At 41.0% G+C, this 24,137-nt stretch overlaps 1 protein-coding gene across 1 annotated transcript in view; it reads left to right on the plus strand.

Moving 5' to 3' along the window:
- The window catches only part of AGBL3 (AGBL carboxypeptidase 3), a 1,419,881-nt gene that overhangs the window by 1,224,485 nt on the left and 171,259 nt on the right, over positions 1-24,137 (plus strand). The gene's annotated exons all lie outside the window — the stretch shown is intronic.

The following is a 24,137-nucleotide window of genomic DNA, read 5'->3' on the forward strand; positions in this document are numbered from 1 at the left end:
CCCAGGTTCACCAGTTGAGCAGGGGAGGACACTAGCAACTGATCCCTCGACATGCTAGAAGTAATAGATAGAAAACTTACAAAAGACCCCGGGGGATGTGGGTTCTAGGCTGGTGGGGTACTATCTATAATAATAGTGCTTTATCAAGGTGCAAGTACTGTAGGAGCAAGTGCTAGGCTTTACAGATAGAGAATAGTCTACTTGGGAATCAAGTAGAGATGAAGTTTTTAGTTATAGGATACGCTGGTTAGATCGGCAGTACAGTTCGAGGAAGGTAGATTTAAGGGAAAATTTGAAGAGTGGAATTTAGGTAGCCCGAATAGTTTAAACTTGTTTAACCGCCGCTGCTCTTGTGTGCAACAGTGGCAACTCCGCGCTAACGTGTGCTTTATAGCAGGGGGCTGGAAAAAACAGGAAATGACCCAAAATGGCCAACAAATTACTAGTTGCTGTCTCTAACCACTCCTATGAGGACAAACAAGCAGCTCAGTACTCCCCACTTCCACTGGTGAGTAAAGAAACTCTCTCTGGCCACATAGAAAATGGAGGAACACAGGAACCAAATACAAAGCCCAGGGATCAGCAAAATCTGATCACTGGAACAACTATGTATATATGTATTTAAAGAGGAGGGATGATTAGAAGGGTGATAGGAAAATTTGGAGGCAAGGTGAGGCATGGTAATCTGTGGGGCCACACAAACCGAAAAAAAGTAAGGACAAATGGCTGACTGTGCATGCAGTAGTACTAAAGATATCAGTTTTATTTAACCTTTGTTGACCAGATTAGTCTCATTGGGGTAGTAGCCCCTTTATGGGGGGAGACCCAATGTGGTATTTAAACTAGGAGAGGACATTTGGCCAGGTCATCAAGGACCTTCCCCAACCATTTTCGATTGGTGTCATGGGATCTTTTACACCCACCTGGGCTACCAGCAACTCAATCAGATGGAGCATTGGTACATAATGTCTCATCTGAAGGATGGTGCACACAGGAGTGCAGCATCCTGTTTATGCTGTACTTTGAATGACATTTGACAATGTGCAAAAGGTGAATTGTGACACAGTTGAAGCAGGATACACCTGCCTGAGGATTGGGTGAGCTACAGACAGCTTACTGGCTACCAATCAGCCTGGATGTATGACATAATGACCAAAATGATTGTTCAGATGGGTCAGGATGGACAGTGACATAAGCCCACACCCCTGTTACGGTGGCCTGAAAACTGCAGCCTGCATGTTGATCGCATCTGCTGTATGCCTTAGGAGTGGCATAGGGGATGCTACCCATCAGGCCCTTGTTCTGTCAATCACATATCCTCCCCATGAGGCACTTCCATCCCTGTTGCCCACCACAGCTTTAGCCAGAGTTGCAGTTACTGCATCTGATGTGATTGTGGCTCACTGGCGTGATCATAACCTGCATGAAGAAGACACAAGAAATGGGATAACATTACTGATGATGCCCTACAAGTGGCACAGTTAATATAGTACAAGTTATTATGTAAGGTGATTTGCAAATTAACCGTGCAGATCCACATGCCTTGGCTGTCTCTTGTGGAAGCTAAGATGAGTGGCCTTCTGTTTTACCTGTACTGAAAGACACAAGGTACGTAGGTGTATGTCAGATACAGACAGTGCATGAATACACTCCTGTTGTACATGCAAGATAGCAGAAGACGTTTATGGTACAGATACTTGCAGTACCATTCAGGCCTTTCCTCCTTAACCTCAATTTCCCACTGGTGGAAATTCAGAGTTGTGGCACCGCAAGTCATCATACAAGTGTCAGCATTGCTCAGTAGTCCAGGAGATATTAGTGGCCCCACTCAGCAGCTTGGCCAGGTCAAAGACTGGCATACATCTTCCAAAATGGACCCTTGCCCTAAACAGTTTAGGGACATACATTAGTCTGTAATATAGTTACCTGCACGTTTTGCCTGCATATAACCCATAACTAGTATATGTAGCTGAACATCTACATTGTAGGTGAGAGATAACAGTCTATTAGCAGGACTGCCTATCCACATACTATCCTACACATATGTGTTGTGGGCTTACTGTGTGGTGGCCTCCATGTGTAACCTCAGTGTCATACCACACTAGCCTACTGACATATGTTCGCACAGAGGTGTCCCATACTTATGCAGTCAGTGAAACCCATCCTACACTTGTGTATCCCTGTGGGACTTTGTCTGACATCCCCCTAGCTGTAAGCATGTAGGTCTGTCTCTGCCACTCATCTGGTGTGTCACTGGAGTATCCCACTGTCTGTACCTTGGCACATCTGTGCACCTACTATGTTCTTATGCCTGCCCAAACCTATATTGTTATGTATATTTATTTTTTTTTCCAATATGTTATGTATATTTATGACGACCCATTGCTTGTAATTGGTAACTTACTGTTCCTAACTGTCTTTGGCTTACAGCTATCTCTCTTGTTACAGGGGTGGATGGCAGAGGTTGGACAGTGTCAGCTAAGCTGAGAATACCATTCTGCAGCAAGCTTCCAGTACCTGTGGGAAATGCTTGTTAGAGAGAGAGGGATACTCACAAGGTGGGCCTGTAACTAGATGAACCTCCTCCTTCCTTCCCACAAACACAGGTGTCCCACAAGGTTCTGTTCTTGGCCCACTTCTCTTCAACCTATTCATTAACAACTTTCACCAATCCGTCCCAGACTTGTCTATCATCCAGTATGCAAATGACTCAACAATCATCTGCTCACCCTTCTCCTCCTCTGAGCTCCTAGCAAAAACCCAACTAGACTTCTCCAAAACAGAAACCTGGATGCAGTCTAACCATCTGGCACTAAATGCAAATAAAACAAAACTAATGTTTTTTTCCCCTATCAAAAACTCCATTAACAAATCCACATTCACCATACAGAGCCAAAACAACACCCTCCTTGAAATTGTTCCCAACACCAAGCTTCTTGGCCTCATTATTGATGAAGAACTAAAATTTGACACCCGCATCCACTCCGCAATCCAGAAAACCCACCAAAAGTTAGGTCTCCTCTACAGGCACAACTGCTTCCTAAGCCCCTCTACCCATCAAACTCTTGCATCCACCTTCCTACTCCCCTCCCTTATGTATGGTGCCCCTTTTTTCACCAATCTCCATCTTGGCCTTCGGTCCAAACATGAATCCTGCCACCACAAGATCTCCAAATTTGCAACCAATTCAAAAAACTCATCCCTCCACACCCTCAACTGGCTTCAACTACCCAACTATCTCAGTTACCTACAACTCACCATTGCCCACAAGCTCATCTTTAAACTTGCCACCTGCCCAGCTCTTGCTACTTCCTTAAAACCTTACATTCCCAACCGCTCAGTCAGATCCAAAAAACAAAATCTCCTCAGGTCAACAAACCTGCACAAACTCCTGGCCATCTACTGCTGTCCCACTCCTTAGCTAAACAGTGGAACACTCTCCCCCCACACCTATGCAACCCACTTAACCATACAAATTTCAAATCTCAGCTACTCTCTCATCTTTCTTCCAAATGGGAATGCCCTAGCTACACTCCAACTTAGTCCCCCCAATTCCACCTTGCACTGACTCATCCAACTACCTCTACTATTACTTCATCCCACCCAAAACAATACCTCGCCTACCAAAAACTAATTTTCTCTCTAATATCTAGTGTACTATACTCTCCAATCTCAATTATACTATTACCCTCTCCATGGATAATATTTTCCTAACCTACTAATGAGTAGTAGCTGTATATTTTGAAATGCTAAACCTACAATTGAGTTTATAACTAAAATGTTCACGTTATGTAAATGTTGCAGTGACCCTAATTACAATGGACATCAGCTGAGTATAACAGCCCTGTGTTTCTAATGCTTAGTCAAACTCTCTGCTTGTGCTGTGCTGATGAGGTCATAAGGCCGAAATATGCGTATCCATAGCTTTATTAAGGGTTTGGCTTTATTGGCCTGAAATTGTCCATTAAAATGACTAAACAAGTCATGGGCATTCAGAATCACCAATTAGCTGAAACACCTGATGTTCATAAGGATCATTCGCCTATATCCCATGTGCCTCTGATACAAGAGGATTGGGAGGTCACTCAGTGGAAGTTCTAGCTTTGCTGGAGTTTTCATTTTGTTTTTACTTTATGTAAATGTTGAAATTTCTGTATTAAATTATGTCTTTTCATTTTTGTAACATTGTGACAAGCCAATTGCAAATATCATGGAGCTTATATGTAAATGTTTAATTAGCTTTATGAACTATGTCCTTTTGTAACATGTGAAATGTAACTTGCAATTATTGTGGAGCTTTTCTCCCTGGGCCTCCACTGAAAACAGGCTCTTCTTGCCCCAGTGGACTTCCCCGGTCATCAAACTTAAGTAAAATAAAAATAAATGTGTGACATAGCAACAGAGGGGTGAATCACTGGGTGGGGTCAACCTCCCAGTGCAAGTTAAACTGATGAGGAGCTTCTAATGTCCCTGTATAGAGATGATGAAGGCATAGATATCATACCTCAAGGACTGGGCATAGGTTCCAGGAATGGACAACTCTCATGACTCTTGGAGAGAGATACACCAGGTAAGTAGCCATACTACATGTCTATATATCAGCTGTGTATTGGCATACCGCAGACACTACTATATATGTTTCCTATAGGTGCATCAGGCAGGCACCACATGAATAATAGTGAAAGTATGTCTGTGTTTTGTAGCTGCATAGTTGGTACCACTGCTTGCATGCATAGCATAGGGCGTCACATTTGGTATGGGTATTCAGAATCACTGTGTTCTGTACAAGCTGGGTCAGGACAGTTGGTTGATATTGGTAACTATGTAGGATCTGAAGATGATGTCATGATGCAGAAAGTCACAGTCAGGTAATGCCCAGGTACTTCCTGTCTCCTTTCTAGGTAGTCTTTTCTGCCCATTGTTCAGGGCGAAGGCATGGCCTCACCCACACCTAAGATGCAGGGTGTATAGCATCAGCAGTCACGTTACCTTTCAAAGAACTCTCCTATGCATGAACTCACCAGCACTGCTTTCCCTATGGCAGCAGAGAAGCACACTGCACCCAAAATTGGTATTCCAACCATATGATGACCCAGCAGATGATCCTAGTACCATCACATTATAGCTGGCCTCTGACATGTCGACAGCACTAAGGCTCAGTCAGCAAATGTGCAGAGCTATAATTCCAAGATGATGTTTCCAGCACTCACAATATCTTGTTCAGGTTATGGAGTATAGGATCAGTCTTCTGAAGATTAGGGTGGCACACATGGCTTTCTTATCCACCTTTGCAAAGGATAGCTAGTGTAAAGTTGACTGCCTTTCCAGCAGTGTTGTCTATGGCCAGAGACAAGTGTTACATGGGATGGTCACATCAGGAGATATATATTTATGTTGGCTTTTGTTTTCTTTGTGCTGCTGCAGTTCCATGAAACTAGAGAGCAAATCTTTATATTTTTAAGTTTTCCTCAGGGTGCAGCTACCAATATTGACCATATTGTGACACACTTTATTGTACTTTTACATTGCTTTGTATAAGTTTTGAGGTTTTAATTGCTCTGTGTCTGAAGAGCTGTCACTCAGTAACAGTACTTGTGTATGGACTGTTTTACAACATGCACAGTTTACTAAATGACTAAATTGTAACATTGGAAAGCAGAAATAAAATATAAACCCAGTTATAATCAAAACATTGTGTTCTCGGGGGTTATGTTAATATGCAGGTTAATTGACCCTTGGTCATACCTTTTTGGTTAATAAAAGTAATCAAAGTCATAGGGACTTATAATGCAGAATCTGTAAGAAGAGGCGTCTGCAGCAAAATTCATTATTGAAGCCTCCGGCATCAGCACTGTTGGGTGAGTAACACTTTTTCAGACTGACATTTCTATCCCTTATCCCACATTGCAGTACTGCCTTCTATTTGTCTCCAATTCCAAACAAGTATGAACTATTGAGCGCAAGTTGGGGGTGGGGGGAGCAGTAAGGAGAGTAGATAGTGCAGATGGACCTCTGCTTACAAATTTAGCATTATGGACAGCACCCATAACTTTCATATCTGAAACTAAAGTGATCATTCTGCAGTACTGTAAAGGACAAAGTCCCTAGCTAATCCTTTTCATTGGCTAGTGTGTGTAAACATACCCTTAATCTTCATGACCCCACCTGGACCTGAAAATGATATCCAACTTATAGTGCTTTATACAGGTAGTTGCACTTGACCAAGTTACTGGGACACAAATGCCATCTGAGGTGGCAGTGTGAAAAGGGTGTGATGTAGAGACAGCTCTGGTATATTGGTGCTTAAGGGTAGACTGCATTAGTATAGCAAAAGAAGGTAAAATCAGAAAACTATCAAAATGAGTGTTTTTCACACTTTCTTGTCTTCTTAGCCCTTTGCAAAGGATGCATAAAGCTGATGTTTCCCTTCATTTATGACTTGAGTTCTGTCAGTATAGTACATGAGCTTGTCTGTAGGCATCCAAGAAGTAGAGGTTCTGCCCTTGAGTTGTACATGTAGAGTAAAAGACTAACAAGTGAGTAGGTGCTTTAAGTTAGAGACTGTGAAGGAAGTATTAGTTCTGAAGGAAACTGTGTCCTTCTAAAAGGTCACGTAAGGAGGGTTAGCTGAGTGGACCTAAGAATCATCTCAAGCGATCTCTCAGTAAGGTGTGACAGGCACTAAAAAGTCTGTTTAAATTTCTCCAAATGTTTTGGATTTCTAATACCATGATGGGAATGGACCTCTTTCCTAAAACAGATTACGATTAAAGTGTTTCAGTTTTTGATGTTAGCCATGAACCAGCACCCTTAATGTTCCTCAAATTGCCCCCTTCTGCAGTTCATATGGAGTTACATTTATTGGAAGCATACCTAAGCACAAGTGTAAATTCCTTTTAATAGTCCTGCTGCTCCTGCTGTAACTGTCAGGATATCTTTTTTTCATAGCACACTCCTTTCTGCAGGCAAATCTTGGTGTTTTATGACTTTATGTATCTTGATAAGTGCCTTATAATTTCTGGCTATAGCAACTTTTGTCTTTTTTCTGGGACTACTATATCTATATGCCAGTATTTCTTCAGTTTTTGTTATTGGGTGATCCCATGTGATCCATACTTCATCACTGTCAACAATGCTTTGTTGTTTGTGTTTCCAGGTCTTCTCAGCTGCTTATAATTTTTCCACATTATTGTGCCTTGCAGTTTAGGAACCCTTGGCTGTGAGTGTATCATGCCCAGTAGCAAGATGTGCAACTGTTTCCAGTTCTGTTTTACCGAACCAGCATTTGTCTGTTTCTCTCATTTTTTCAATAGATTTTGTAAACTAACGTGTGTAGCCCACTACCTTGGCCACCATTATTATTCTTTCATCTTCTGGTTTCAGTTTCCCCTCCTTAATTCCTGTGTCATATGTTGGTCAGCGTGTAGGTCTATGTGTTTTCTATGCTTACCGCTGTATTTCTGAACTTTCCAGTCTTTCCTTTATTGTGGTCCTTTTTAAAGATATGTATATATATATTTTTCACTTTCAGTTGCTGTCTGCTTCTTGTCTATTTTTCTTTTGGTTTCCATTCCTACTCTGTTCTGACATGCTTCTGTTAAACTAAGCAAAGATGTGAAGAAGCATTTTAAGACTTCTCTTCAAGCTTTTGAATTTTCAGTATGTTATCATCTGATGAGGTCAGCAAATATGCAGTCTCGATGAGGCACATATCTCCTTCCGACCAAGGGATATATAATTTTGGCAGTCAATGGATTTTATATATTTGACAAGCATGAAGCATTTCACTTTAATATTTTACTCAGGAATTTTACTTAACAGTTTAATATATTTAACATTTTAATATGTAAATGTGAATTTATTTAACATGTTATTTAATATGTAAATATTATTAATTTAATTAATTACAGTTTTTAACGTGTACAATAAAATACATTTGGAATTTTAATTAGGAAGTTAACATTATTCATTTTTAGTTAGCCCATTAAGAAATTGTGAGCAGCTCCACGTAGGTATTCTAAATTTGTGTGATTGGCATGACATAATTGTATGTATGCACAAGCGTTTTGTAACTTTTTTTTAAGTTCAGATCGTCTTATTGTGTGTGTGTGTCTTTCGGCTTTTCCCGGTTAGGGGTCGCCACAGCGGAACTCAGTCGTCTTATCTCAAACATTAATTTTATTATTGCTATTTTAATGGGGGCCAGCAGGTGGCACTAGCTACATTTTTTTAGTGAGCTGTGATGAAACTGCATTTCTTTTACTTTACTAATAACACGTACCTTGCATCTCATAATAGCACAAGAAGGAGCTCAAGACTTAATGCTGGCAGTACATTTTCTGTGTAAAATCAGTTCAGGCAGGTATTTTAGCAAGATTTCATGCTGGTAATATAATACATTCTTTGCATATGGTTTGTTTTCTTTGATTTAATCTCGTACTCTCATGTACTGCTGTCAGTTCTGGTATTGAATCTAGCAGATTTTAATGTTTAAGTAGCATATATGAAGTTTTTAATGGTTGTTTTATTCTGTAGATGTTGTCCTGGTTTTTATACTGTACTAATGTTAGGTCCATAAATTTAAACTTTTACAGATATAGTTTCGGAATCTGTTAATTCTGGGGTCAAATCTTCCAGGGTCAAAATGTACTGTACCAGCATGTCTAACATAAACTAAGTGTCCAAAGGGAAAGCTGGCTTCAGTAGGAGAGATTGAAGTAAGAAACCATCTCTGAGAAATGCCTTGCAGATGTCAAAAGAAGTCAGGAACAAAGAAGCATGGCCATAATTAAAGTTAGAGGGTTTAACTCATTTGCATAAAATATTTCTTACAGCTGATGAGCTTAGTGATCAATCATGGTATATCAACATGCAGTGACCTATCCTGTCAGAAATACAGGTGACCTCCCCCAGGCTATGAATGGTGATGAGAAATTACGCTGACTGTCCCACCAAAACCCTCCTCATAGCTTCATGTTACGGGGGTATTCCCATTTATTGATATATCAGACAAGTCCCATGTGGTTGGATTGAACAGACAGTGCTCCCAATGGGAAGGAACTCCTGAAAGCCCTAAAGAGAAAAATAATTGTCTCCTGTCCAAAGTCTTGACTCATAGGAGGTTGTCCTAAAGAGTCTATATTTCTTGGGCCATCTAACCTCTGAAGTGCTCCCCTTCAACTAAAAGTAGAAACATCTGTTATAATTGTCACAAGACTGTCCAGGGTTCAAAGGAGGATGGGAGTGAGACACCAGCGTAAGCTTGCCTATCCTAGGAAGGCAGGCAGGTGAGGCTTGTTGCAGTATTAGTGTTATGAGCCTGACAAGATCTGTGCTGCAGGTGATGTACCACTTGGTTGGGAGGTTGTACTTGCACAAAGCACACATTCACCTCCCAAAGACAGCACTTGTGGAGTTTGCAAGGCTCCCATGGAGCATGGGGTGGAATAGTACACACTTCCTAGTAATAGTAGTATGACACTGCACCAGTGTCCTCAGTTTTTTTCACTGGCCCTGGACTTGGGTTGGATTGAGCCCAGGGGAGGCTGTGTTGAGTCCGGTATGCTCTGTGAATGAGGTGAGCTGGTGGCTAGCTGTGGAGAAGGGAAAAAAGGACTGTCCAGGTTGAACAACTTGCCTGTAAGGACACTGCTGAGTTTGGTCAACCAACTGAGGTGAAACCTATAGCATTTAGGCAACCCAACTACAGCACTAAGATGGTCCAGAACTTGGAGTTATTGAATATAAGGTCCACTGAAGAATCTTGAATGGAATTTGGCATATGGAAGCGTGAATTTGGCATCTGCCATAAAGAAAAACATAGCGCCAGGTGGCATATTGCTGTGATGACTTATTTACTTAAGAGAAACCAGTATAATACATACTGGCAAGCTTGAATCCTCTGTAATGGCAAATGTGTCTTATGAGTTCATGCATCTAAAGTATACACTTATAAAGGTCAACCCCTGAACTTGATGTATCTGGGACTTTTCCAAGTTCACTGTCTGTCCAAATGAATGGATGCTGCAGCTAGGAGACAGTCATCCATATATTGGAACATATCAGTACCCTGTAGTCACAGATGGGTTACAACCATGGGCATGTAATTAATACCACTGGGACTGAAATGAGACCAAAGATGAGAAAACAAAACTGATAATGAGAGATGTTATGTTGTCCCATCTCACCTTCGTTCTTGCTGCTTGGGTTTGGAACCGATCCTCTGCTCCAACTCGGCCGATTTACTATAGCTTGAGAGCTTTTACTAGCTCGAGGCTACCCCTTATCCCAACACGCCTAGCGGTAGCTACCCAGATTTCATTTGCCGCTTGCATCGAGATTGCGACTACTGGCTCAGGCTAAATACATTGTGCTTTTTTTTTCTATTTATTGCTATTTTTCTAAATTTTTTGTGGTTGTATTGACTCGTTAGAGTGTATACTATCCCCTGTTAGTTTAACGACCCCTTTCCCTGCTTGTTGTGGTGCTTTTGGCTGTCGTTTTTTTCTCCTCAGGCCTTGCTTTCCCCTTAGAGCCTGTTTAAGTTAGAGGGTTACTACAGCAAAAAAGACGAAAACAAACTGTTCAAATTTACCGCCAAAAGCTGTACTGTTTGAGAAACCACAGAGTTTATTTAAACGCTAAAGTACAAACGTTTTTCGTCTGACACAGTGGTTAGACTTCTTCAGAATAAAGCTTAAACAGTAACAATTAGTTTTTAAAAACTATATATATACTGCCCGCCAAATACTCTAATGATATAATCGTTCCGCAGGTATCTTAAAGGCACATACTCAAAGTTCAAATTAGAGATAGCCATAAATCTAACTAATTTAAAACCACAATGATTATAACAAATTGCATAATATCCTATACCTTATATTGAAATTGAATGCAACAACAACTATTTTTAAACAAATAAATATATAAAATCAAAATATAAAATCTTATGCTGGTGTTAGTATATACAGATTGTAGATTACTGAATAAAATGTACAACCTGCGAAAATCATAATAGTACGTTTCATATTTAAAAAAACTGTACATATCTAGGTATAATTAAATAAACTACATATAGATGCACCAATCTAGAATAAACTAACTCTCAAGGAAGTTCTCATACAATGACTACTTCTTGTACCCTAAATAATATTAAAAATGTTAAAAATATTTAACTTCCACATGAGATACTAACTTTATGTAAACAGTTATGCTTAACAAATGAAATTGAATAAATTCCATACTACAACCTTATAAATAAAATTATATTCTAAAATTATCTGAAAAGCCCCTAACAATGTATACGATTTGGACCTTACCTGTCCAAACTTCTAAGTTTTAATAAACACATTAAGGAGCATTTTTCTTTCAAGCCTGGGTCAGAATAGGCATTAAGTTTTATTTGCCATAATAGCTCCTTCTTTTCTAATAAAAGGCCAAAAGGGCCTCCCCTAACATCTTGTGTAATTTGATCAATTATTTTAAAATGAAACTTATGATAAGGGTAGGCAAGAACATGCCTAGCTAAGGCATTATCTTCTTTTTGCAGGTTGATACTTCTAAGATGTTCGTAAACTCTATCGCTCAACCTGCGTTCCATCTTACCTATGTAGAAAGATGGACAACCTTGGCAAATTGCCACATATACAACTCCCTCCGAGTTGCAATTAAATTTTCCTTTTGTACTTAACTTAAAGCCATTAATGTTGATATTAGTACCTAATGACATATAGTGGCAGTAAGAACAATTACCACATTGCATCATCCCCTTATTAGATGTCCTAGAATGTGTGGGTTGTTGTTGATGTAATAATTCTTTAAAGCTCAAACCTCTTTTCCAAACAATCCTGGGTGTAGTTCCCAGTTTGGACATAAGGGTGTTATCATCTTTTAATAATGCCCAATTTTTTATTAAAATTTCTCTTATGGATCGGTAATCAAGCGAAAATTTAAGAACACAAGCTAAATGAAATTCTGTGTCTCTTTGTTGTTGTTGTATTAGACCCTGTGTTTCTACATTGCACCATGACATAGAGGGACTGTACTGTCTTCTGGTATTCTGCTTTAATATAGGTTTAAAGTATCCACTACTTCTCTTAGATGTCACTTCCTCTATTAATTCTTCTATTATGGAAGTAGGATAGCCCCTATTTAAAAACATTTGTTTTAAATTTAGACATTCTTCTTCGAAATTAATGTCTGTAGTTATCATGCATGCAGCTCTTACTAACTGGCCTTTGATTATAGACTTTTTTGGTGCATTGGATGTGCACTAGAAAAATGGAGAAATTTATTATAATAAGTGGGCATTCTGAAAATATTTGCTTCATATACCCCCTGTTGTACATTTTTTCTTAGATTTACGTCCAAAAATGAAATTGAGGTAGTGCTAAAATTATATGTCAATTGCAGGAAATCGGTAGAATTGTTAAGTGTATCAACTATGTTAGCTGCTACAGATTCATCACCTTCAATGATTAATAATATATCATCAATAAATCTCACATAAAAATTGACCATACGTTTCAGGGCTTGATTACCAAACACATATGTGTTCTCCCAATGTGACATCACTAAGTTGGCATAACTCGATCCACAGGGGGATCCCATTGCTACTCCTTTCTTTTGGATGTAAAATTGATTATCAAACAGTAGAAAATTATATGATAAAATCACATCCAATACCTCTTGCACTAATATGACTTCATCTTCTGGGGCCCCATTCTGTCTCATTCTAGCTGTGGCCCATTCTATGCCTTGCTGATGTGGGATGCTGGTATACAAGTCCTTAACATCTTTTTTATATATTTATTTGTTTAAAAATAGTTGTTGTTGCATTCAATTTCAATATAAGGTATAGGATATTATGTAATTTGTTATAATCATTGTGGTTTTAAATTAGTTAGATTTATGGCTATCTCTAATTTGAACTTTGAGTATGTGCCTTTAAGATACCTACGGAACGATTATATCATTAGAGTATTTGGCGGGCAGTATATATATAGTTTTGAAAAACTAATTGTTACTGTTTAAGCTTTATTCTGAAAAAGTCTAACCATTGTGTCAGACGAAAAACGTTTGTACTTTAGCGTTTAAATAAACTTTGTGGTTTCTCAAACAGTACGGCTTTTAGCGGTAAGTTAGAGGGTTCTTCTTTTTTCCCCCACCCTTTCCAGGATAGCCATTTAAGTTAGAGGCTCTCCCATCGGGGGAGTCGCTGTTTAAGTTAGAGGCTTTCCCCCTTTTCTTCTTCCCTTAAAAAAAAAAAAAAAAAAAAAATTCTTCCTTTTTTGTTACTGCTACCTGTTACAGCCTGGTTGCAGTTAGTTGTTGTGTGCTGTTAACTGATTGCTCTCTGTTTTTTCCTGCAATGTGAAAAATTCCTTTTGTCTAGTGTTTACCATGTCTAAAGTGTTGAAACCCTCTGGGTTTAAAAAATGCGACTCATGTTGCCAGAAAATGTCCCTTATGGACGGGCACAGGAGTTGTGTTTATTGTTTAGGGGCTGTTCACCTGCAGGACTCTTGCTCGATCTGTCATGCTTTCAGTTCCAGAGTCCTGCAGGAGAGAAAAAAAATAAGCTTATTTTACGTGGCCTCCTGAAGAACCCTCAAGATTCTTCATCTGAGTCCTCAGTCAGCTAAATTGTCCGAGAAACACACCGAGCCATTGGTTCCGAGTTCAGAACAGACAAAAATCACTGAAAAGCTTGGCTCTGTTGACTCCCAGCATTGCATATAGTACAACCTCTGTGAGTGAGGCAGCTGCAGGTTCCCAAAGAGCAAAGTATTCAAACAAAAAGAAAACAGGACCAGCATACAAGGCACCTTGAAAATAAATTTATTGATTGAGTTCTTGAAAAACAGACCGGTTTCAGCAAATATTCAACAAAGCCTTCTTCAGTGGACTGAAGAAGGCTTTGTTAAATATTTGCCAAAACCGGTCTGTTTTTCAAGAACCTCAATCAATAAATTTATTTTCAAGGTGCCTTGTATGCTGGTCCTGTTTTCCTTTTGTCCCAGCATTGCATCCAACAATGCTAAGTCTCCGGCGGCTCCATCTGTGTCCTCGGAGCCAAGATCGAGGTCTCCTCCTTTCGAGCTGGTACACTGTGCTCCACAATCTCCTTTGCTGCATCGTGGAGCGGGCAGCCCACTGGTCCTCTTCACACTCCCTTCTGTCCTCCAGGCTTTCGGATCACAATGTGGAGTGGTCAACAGGCTCCTCAAGTCACAGGCACTTGCTAAATTACTTTCAAGCCCAGCCCATAAGGAATTGGCTCCTTCGGCCCATCCAGCTTCTCCATCGGTTCCTCCTCCAACTCTCTTGAGCTCGGAGCTGGAGTCCATGGAGGTTGTGGTGGTGGAACCATCAGCTCCGGTTTCTTCTCCCTTATCAGTTCCGACAACTGCTCCGATCTCCTAGATGTCTGTCCGTCGAGGGATCTGGGCACTGAAGTTCTCTCGCTGGCACCAAGGGGGGAAGTGGTGTCAGACCCTTGTCTGACCCCACTCTCTCTCTCAGATCTTCGGCGCAGATGAGCTTGGCTCCCACATCAGTCTCAGAGCCATCATTCCCGATTCGCAGGAGATCTCCGGGCTCTTCGGAGCCAGCGGCTCCTTTGACTCGGGACTCTGGCGCCTTCGAGGTGATAGAGTGTGCTGTCTCCTGAGACTGCTCCACCCTTGGCTCCATTGGTTCCTTCTCCCTCGGTGCCTGTGCCTGCCTTTGTCCCTTCTCCTGCCTCCAAGCGTAGGGAACCTGTGCCCCAGGATGCCCCACTGGGTGACCCCAACTCTTCTGAAACCTCCCTCAAACATTCAGAGGAGGTCCCTCGGAAGAAGAAATGTAAGAAGAAGCATCTAAACTCCCCTGAGTCTATCACTTGTGATACAGACTTGGATGAATCTGAAGGGTCCCCACAGTCCCCCTCTGAGGGATGTCTCTTTTTCAGACATCTTGGAAATCCTTAGACAGAGGGGTGGCTGGAAGTCCGTATCCCCTTCTGTGGACGAGTCTGTTGACCTGGATGCATTTGATTCCCAACACTCCACCTCTTGGGTGTTTCTGCCTTTCGACCCACTTTTGTCTGTAGTGAGTCGAAAGGCATGGAGCACTCCAGAGACCATGGAACCAGTTCCGAGGAGACCGAATAAATTTATTACTGCTCCCGAGGATAAGGCTTCCTTTCCAAAGGGGTCCCTGTTGATGCCATGGTGGTGGCAGCAGCCACTAAGAAGGAACTTGTGGAAAGTTCTTCATCTGTCCATCCGCCAGAGTCTCGTACGATGGACAGGTATGGAAAGCGTATGTTTTCTTCAGCAACCTTTACTCTCAGGTCGCTGAATTACTTGTCTCATTTCACATGACTTCAGTAGGATCTCCTGAAGGAGCTAGGAGATACCTGTAAGATCCTACAGCTGAGAGAGTTGCGAACAGGGCAGCTTCCCAGCTTGCAACCTTGACCTCTGTGGCTAACTCCTCCATGAGGCTCATTTCTTATGCGGCAGATGGAGTGAGTAGGGCAGCATGTACTGGAGTAGCTTTGCGGAGACACTCCTGGATGTGCCTTTGTCAGTTTGCAGAAACTTTTAAGTCTTCATTTACCAACAACCCCTTCAATGGCTCGTCCTTGTTTGGGCCTCAGGTAAAAGAGACTCACCAGGTGTGAACAGGATGGCAAGACTCTCTCTGCCATAGGAGTCTGTTTTTCCACTCCATCTAGACCCTATCCTAAAGGTCAGAAGAGTGAAAAAATGTGGTTCTGAAAATCCCAGGGAGCTTCGCCTGACACACGTGGAGATTTTTCCCCCAGGGGCAGAGGGGGAAACAATGGAAGATGACGCCCTCGTGGCAGAGGGGGTCCGCAACAGCTGGGCAACAGAGATACTTTCTCTGCTAGGCCCTTCCAGCACTCCTGAAAGGAGGCCCGGCTGTCCACCTCTGGAGGCAGTCGGGGGCAGACTGTCACTTTACCCAGCAGCTTGGCAATCTGTCACGAGGGAAACATGGGTACTGTCGATAATATGCAGGGGTTACAAAATTCCCTTTTCTCACTCCCCCCCTCAGAAGACAAACGTTCTATCCCAGATGTTCCACCCAGTTTTCGGGATCTTGCAATCCTAGAAGTTCAAAGTTTAGTAGAAAAAAGTGCCATCCAGGAAGCCCCCGCAGACCAAATTGGATCCGGAACTTACTCAAGGCTCTTTTTAGTTCCAAAAATGACAGGGGACTTGAAACCCATTTTGGATCTCAGCAAACTAAACCAATTGGTAAAAAAGACGAAGTTCCGGATGGTAACACTACAGTCCATTCGTCCCTTCTTGGGTCAGGACATTTGGATGTGCTCCATAGATCTCCAGGACGTGTACTACTTTATAAAAATGGACAGGCAATCCAGGTGATTCCTACGCTTCTGGTTGGGAGCCAGTCATTATCAGTTCAGGGCCCTGCCCTTTGTCTCACCACAGCCCCCAGGGTGTTCACCAAGTGTATGGCAGTGGTCACGGATCACCTGAGGTGTCTAGGATTCCAGGTGTTTCCATATCTAGACGACTGGCTCCTCACTGCTACCACTGAGTATCAACTGATCAAAGCACAGGACTACACAATCCAAACTTGTTCCCAGTTAGGCATCACAATAAACTACGAAAAGTCTGCCTTGTTGCCTTGTCAATCTATTACCTTTATAGGGGTAGACTTAGATACAAGACACATGATAGCAAAACTGCCTCTAGACAGGGTGTCAACCATTCATCAGCAAGTTCTGTTTCTCATAAAGAAGACGAGAGTTCAGGCAAGACAAGTTTTACAAGTCCTGGGCTCAATGGCTGCTGCAATTACGCTAGTTCCTTTAGCATGCTTCCACATGCGGATTCTTTCTTGCCAAAGGTATGTTCAGAGTATAACTTAAATCTGTCCCGTGAGCTTCCTGTATTTTTCCCCAATTACGGCAACAAGGCAGAGTATAGACTACATCAACTGAATGTTCATAGACAATTATGTTTTTATTTACACAGGACCAAAGGCCTCAGAAAATCAGACCAATTGTTTATATCCTTTGCTGACAATAAAGAAGGGTTATCCAATTTCAAAAGTGACCTTATCAAAATGGCTGTCGGACACAATCAGTTATTCATATGATTTGCGTAAAAAGACGCTTCCAGGAAGGCCCAGAGGACATTCAACCAGGGCCTTAGCCACCTCTGTTGCCTTCCAAGCTAAATTGCCTTTAGATTCTATCTGTGCAGCAGCAACATGGGCAAATCCTCATACCTTTATCACTCATTACAAAGTGGATGTGGTCTCCCGGAATAGGGCATCCTTTGGTTCCACGATCCTGAAGAGTTTGTTCCAGTGAGCCACCCAATTACCAGGTGCTGGGGACGCGGTCCCAACCATTAAGAATGAAGGTGAGATGGGGCAACATAACATAAAGAAGTTATGTACCTACCATAACGTTCCATGTTTGTTGTCCTTCATCTCGCCTTCCTTCTTGCACCCCCCCCTCTTCCTGGAGGTCCGAGAGGAGTTCTTTATTGGTTACACTGGCTGAGTTTCCTGCTGACATACCAGGTTAGTTAACCATGCATTGTATTTTTCCTCTTTCCTTCTTACCTTAGGTGTATAAGAGCTTAGTAAAAATAGTTTTTTTACTAAGTATGTCTAGTGTGGGCAATTACAAATGAGATCTGGGTAGCTACCACTGGGCATGTTGGGATAAGGGGTAGCCTCAAGCCAGTAAAAGCTCTCGAGCTATAGTAAATCGGCCAAGTCGGCGCCGAAGATCAGCTCCAAACCCAATCAGCAAAAAGGAAGGTGAGATGAAGGACAAAAAACATGGAACGTTATGGAAGGTACATAACTTCTTTTTTCCTGTGTAGAAGTGAAAGTACCTTTGAGGATTCTATGATATTTCAACATGCAGGTCAACATCGTAATCAAAGGAACATATTCAATCTCATCTTGATAAGCAAGGGATGAATGCTTGAAGAATGGGCATACAGATGGACTATTTGGAAATTAACTGATTGGGACTGTTTTAAATCAGAAATGGGCCTGAGGTCTCTTGTCTTCTTTGGTACTAAAAATATTGTGGAATGGCTGCACCAGTGATGTGGAGGGATAGAGCCCTGGTGACCTGAGTTCAGTTAGTGTCTCAGGCACGTAATGATGCAGGCAGGGAGAATGGGCAAACCCATGATGGGTGGGGCATCCAGCTGAGGGTAACACCTTTCATATATAAGGGGCAGTACAGTGCAGTACTGACGCCTATTGCTCATCTCAGTCTTGGGCTGTTGCTGGGCAACCACAGGGGCAAGGCTCACAGGCAAGAAAAAAATATATATGTGTGTGTGTGTGTGTGTGTGTGTGTGTGTGTGTGTGTGTGTGTGTGTGTGTGTGTGTGTGTATGTATGTGTATGTATGTATGTATATATATATATATATATATATATATATATATATATATATATATGTAGATATATATATATATATAGATATAGATAGCTCACTAGACTGAAACTCATTTGAGGGAGCACACTTCACTGAAAGCTCACTTCACTGAAAGCTCACTTAACTGAAATTCATTTTGTTGAAAGGTATATGCCCTTTTCCCCATTGTAGTGCGATCCTGGAGTTAGTATATATAGTAAGGGGGGGTGGGCACAACCCCCCACATAGTTTGGGTATATATTGTGTTCTAAAAAGAGTTATTCATTATAGTTATAAGTATCTATGTATATGGTTTAAAATGTATAAAATAGGTGGGGGGGCTTTGCCCCCCACACTTTGGGAAGGATTCAAGCATGATGTGATCCACAGTGAAACTGACCTAGCCTCCTTGTAAATGGTGGGGGCCACATTCTCTGGACCACTGACCTCGAAGGGCATTACCTATATCTGGTCAACTGACATCAGTGTTGCGGAGTATTGAAGGATAAACATCAGCACCACCAATGCCAGATAAACTGATGCTGCTGGAACGGATGATAATGCAATCTACAGTTTAAAAGAGGAGAAGGTTGACACTGAGCTAACCCCAACACCATTGCCAGCTAAACCAATGCCATAGATATTAGGGTCAAGAAAGAACATAGTTGAATTGTAGGTGAAGGACCGGACCAAATCCTGGAACCCCAGTACTGTATGAGGTGTAGCTTGTTGATGTTTCTTCCTTCCAGTCTGTTTAAAGCAGCTGCAAGTAAGTTGTAATTAACTGGTAGACTGCAGTGTAGTGTAATCATTTCACAGATAGAAAAGGAGAAATCACTGGTACTGATGAAAGGATGAACTTATCTTCTAGAGAGGAGAACTACTTTATGGATAATTCTGCCACAGTCAGTGCAAAGTTTAATTTTAGATTTCCAGCTAGCTTTATGGATTCCTTACCTATAAATCTGGGTAAGGAACATGAAGAGTCAGAAGCATTTTCTGGAGATTCCGTTATTGACTTAATTGGTGCCTTTGAGTCAGAAGTTTTCTGATGTCTTCTGCTGTCATCTGATCTACCTTTAAACTAGAAAAAATTTAGATTTCTTGAACACTGGATGTTTTTCTTCCTTGGTCCTACATTTATAGCTGTATTTTTCTGCTTGAGCACAATGAGCGGAAGTAGCGGATTCTGGAGGAGACATAGTCACAATCATCTGAAGCAAATAAAGAAAACCAAGACATCAGATTACCCTTGCAAAACCTTATTAAGTGTCTGTCTTATTTTTTCAAGTTTAGAAAAGCATTTTCTTATAAGCAACTTTTCTTCTTATACCCCCTTAACTCAAGTTTTTAACTCAGATTGCATAGTTTACTTGCATAATTATATCCCACTTGTGCATTTTTAATTCTGTTATCTAACTTTCTGTATTGTTTGTGCATCACCCTTTCTATGACATTACATGTAATAAAATGTCTTCGGTTATATTGTTGTATGTATTTATACTTTTGGGGCACTCTGCTGAGTTTCCTTGTTTCTTCTTCAGGGTTTTGTGCTGATAGTCTATTTCTAATTTCATATGTATTTTTCTCAACAGGCACATGCTTATTGTTTCAGCCCTTTTGAATGCATCACATCGGGTGTTCTGTTTTTTGCTTATAGATATAGTATTTGTAGTGGGTTCTGGAAAGCATGAGTTGTCGAAAGTTAGTTCACTGTGTGTTTACTGAGTAAATGGTCTGAATTTGTAGAGAGCCATTGTGGCTTTCCAGCACTGCAGAAAGGTATTCACCTTCATTATTTGAAAAGGACTTGGAAGAGTGAACAAGATAACCTGAGTGACAGCTGTTTGTTCCATCACCTCTGACTGTTCAACATCACTGCTACAGTTACTTGCTCCACATTGTCAAATCTGCCTTAGTGCTAGTTGCTTTGTACTACAGATACAGTTGTGATGCCGTTATTTACATCCATCCATACAATCAGGGTAACTAGGATTGCAGTTGTCACAATACCTAGGAGCTAAAGGAACTTTTGGATAGGTTTCCCCACACTTGGTCAAGAAGTGTGCATGTTTAAATTCATTGGATTCTTTTTCTTGATTTTAAACTTCTCAGTCATGTTTCTTCCTGTAGGATATCAACTGCCACTGTGGTTTTGATGTCTATGCCAGCTGTAATTCAGAAAGTTCAGGCTTTTTTTTTCTTTTTTCTTTTCAGTGTTTGCATGACTGACAATTTACTGTGTATAAGAAAATGTCTTTTTTCTGTTTTTCATCACGTTGAAATTTTGCCCGGGTTAACTTTGCCCAGTTGGAGCTTCTGTGAATTAAAACTCAAAATGTAGGGGAAGTTCTTTATCTCTTTTTGCCTTCTTGCAGCTGCCCATTGTCTGCCCCCAGGTCCTCTCCTTGTCCAGTGGGTCTACCAGACTGTCCTTCCTTCTTTGGGCTAACTCCTGCACTTGCTTGGCGCTGTTGAGAAAATCGAGGCACCTGTGGCAGAGTCGTATTGCTTCTGAAGAGCATTTTTCAGTGCCCTAACTTTCCCTCTCCTCTCCCTGCATGCACTCATAATGCCCAGAGCCAGACATACAATAGGGCCTGCTGGTGTATAATCCTACCTGTATAGCAATTCAGCCAATGCCCCTGCTGCTCTAAGGTTAGTTTCCTATGCATATCCCAACCCCTGCTAGGAATCAACTATGAATTATGTTCAAGTTCATGCCCTCCCTAACAGGATGGGCACACTTATTCTTCCCTTGCCAGCACTTCAGAAGTCTATACCACTAATCCAACCCAGGTAACTAGGGCCTTACCCAGGACTTTATTAGTGTATGTCACAGCAGTTGATATGTAGGGAAAACCTTTTGTTGATACCTGGAGTCGATGCTTGCTTTGTTTTAGCCGGATCTGACTGAGGTGTTCTTGTTGCGAAACTGGACTACTTTGTTTTGAATAGAACCCAGGAATAGAATGCAGTGTAATAACACCATTTGGGATTGTGTAGTGTTGACTCTAAGCCCCCCTTGAGATCAGACAGTTACAGCATTGAATCCCAACTCCATATCAGATCCTGTTCGAACAGTGTTGCAGTTTGCCAGTCAGGCAAATACGCTATTACATAGTTTCCTTGCTATTTTAAGGCTGTAGCTATGAAATGTAAGCATGTTGTAATAAACTGGGTACAACAAACAAGGCAAACAGCAAGGTGTGAACTAAATTATATTCAAACTTGAGCCAAAGGAATCATTTGAGGACACCTTGGAGTATAAACATGCTTGTTGCATTTCAGTGACTCATAACCAGTTCTCCTTCTTCATAACACAATTCATCTGTGAACAGTTTAAAGTTTTTGCACTAAATATGCTTGTTGAAATCTTTCAGATCCAGAGATTGCCTGAGATCCCTGAAAAACAATAAAGAAACTGAATTAAGACTCTTATCTTTTTTGTTTTATTAAGATGGGGGTGGAAAACTGATTTTGTAAGACAGACAAAAGAGGGAAAAATTTTGTAGATTGTTCAGACTGACTCCCCATTTGCTCTAGAAAGAGTGGTAGTTATGTGCTGATTGAGATTTTTTTTAACTGAGGTGGATTTAATTTGGATGATCTTGTCCCATGAGATGATTGTCCATTGGTCTGAATATTTCATTTGTGACAGTGGAGGGAGATGCTTTTGCCATCCTCTTCACTTCTAGGACATGGATGATTGCTTAGTTTGTAGTCAGTGTTGCTGATAGGCCTGGGATGGAGCTAAAGGGAGCAGCTTTGTCATCTCATAATGCAGCACCTAAAGCCCTGCAGCAGTTCAAGAAACCTTGGTTTGATTAGCACATGTGGTCACTTGAGGAGTGAGGAGCCATCCAGTGGGTGATGGGAGTGACTAGCTGATGCTGGCATACCCATTACAGATGGAGGGTGGCAGGCACTTCCACTGTCTGAACAACATCAGATGGATGTTCAAGTGAGGAGCATGTACACAAAGCAACAGAAAGCACTATATCCTACCAAGGGGTTAGCCCAGTCTAGCTAGGGTACAGGTCTGTGGAAGCATGCACCTTGGTTTGGTATTACATACATAGCATTGTACAAGGGGGAAAGGTAGTAGGGCATATACAGGAAAGCCAAATGAGCCATTATATTATGGCAGGTGAGCATCAGATTCTCATTTGTCATGGCCGGGCCCAAAAATGAGGTTACTATTAAGGCATTCTCTTTGGTAAGAGAATTCTTCTCCAGGGGGAAATGTTAGAATGCTGCTCTCAAGATGGAAAATGGACTGATCACAAGGATGCTGTGAGGGATACATAGCAGGTATTCATTTGTGTGGTCAATAATTGTTTCAATGAAGTCCATTCGCTTTGAACAAGCTGACTAAAGGGCCCTTTTGGAGTTCAGACCCTATAACTTTCCGTAATGTCTTACAGCCTTGGAGTTAACTATAGTTAAGAGGAGAGTGGAGGATGCCCCTCTGTGTCTACATAGATGAGGTAAGGAGCAAAACCCTACTATGGGAAACACTGTTCAGTCATTTGACCGTTATATAAAATAACTAACTCGTGATATTAGTGTCTAAGTGAGCTGTGAATCATTTCCATTTTATGGTTTTTATTGTACATATTTGTGCCTGAGTCGTAGCCAAAAAGGATCTCTGGACCAGTCTACCTTCCCAGTTATAAAATAGAATATAAATAAAAAAATATAAATGAATTCAGTTTTACGTCCACATTACTCTATAATAACCTCCATGAAGTCTCAACTTCTGTAACAAAGTTGTTTTGGGGAAGTCATAATGTGTATTCAGTTGACTATCCTTTTTTTCCTGGGGCCAAGTTTGCCATAACAGCCATTCCTTCTCACAGCATGAAACAAGCAGTATGCACTCTTCACCCTCCAGTACTCCACTCATTCTCTGATTCTTTCTGTGTCCGTTGTCCTCCAGAGAAACTGTTGCTCAACATAAAACCATTTAACTAGAGATTTCAACAGATTTATTCCATATTCCACAACACTGTCCTTAAGAGGCAAGGTAATGCATACTTTTCTTGGAAAAATGCACAATTGTTATCTACGGAGCTTTCCATTTGTTGAGCACATTTTGTTCAGCATATCAGAAAATTGTCACAATTCATGCATAACTACATCAAAAGTTATACGAATATCTTACAACCCAAGTATTATAATTTATTTTTATCTATTGCATATAGCTTAGGTAGGTCAGTTCCACTTAGTCAAGCATGCTTTCAGTTTCTTCATCATTTATCACTTCTGCATTCATCACTAACCAGATTTTGTCAACAGCAGCCACCAATTAATAGCACAAAAGAAATTAAATTATTGTGATGAAAAATCTTTTAAAAATTACTTCATTTCTGCTCTTCATATCAAACCATTTGGAGATGACCAACTTCTTGAAGCACTGCAAAACCTCTCAACAGATGTTTATTCATAAATCTCAAGTAGAATTAGCCCTAAAATAAAGCTCTGAAAAAAATCCTAATTTTAGAGCTGACTTGCAGGCAAATGATATATTCATCTGTAATGGTAATGAGTTGGAATACAGACCTACCCTACCCACAAGATGAAATAGGACTGAATGACCGAGGAGAGTTTGCCTTACCTTTGAAATGTACAGTGAAGGGAGTGGGATTTAAATTTATTTTGAAGAATTTTTAAGTTTGTGAAAATTCAAGAAAATCTCTCTT

The sequence above is a fragment of the Protopterus annectens genome, chromosome 11.part0, assembly GCF_019279795.1.
Source record: "Protopterus annectens isolate FY-2018-M chromosome 11.part0, PAN1.0, whole genome shotgun sequence".
NCBI lineage: Eukaryota > Metazoa > Chordata > Ceratodontiformes > Protopteridae > Protopterus > Protopterus annectens.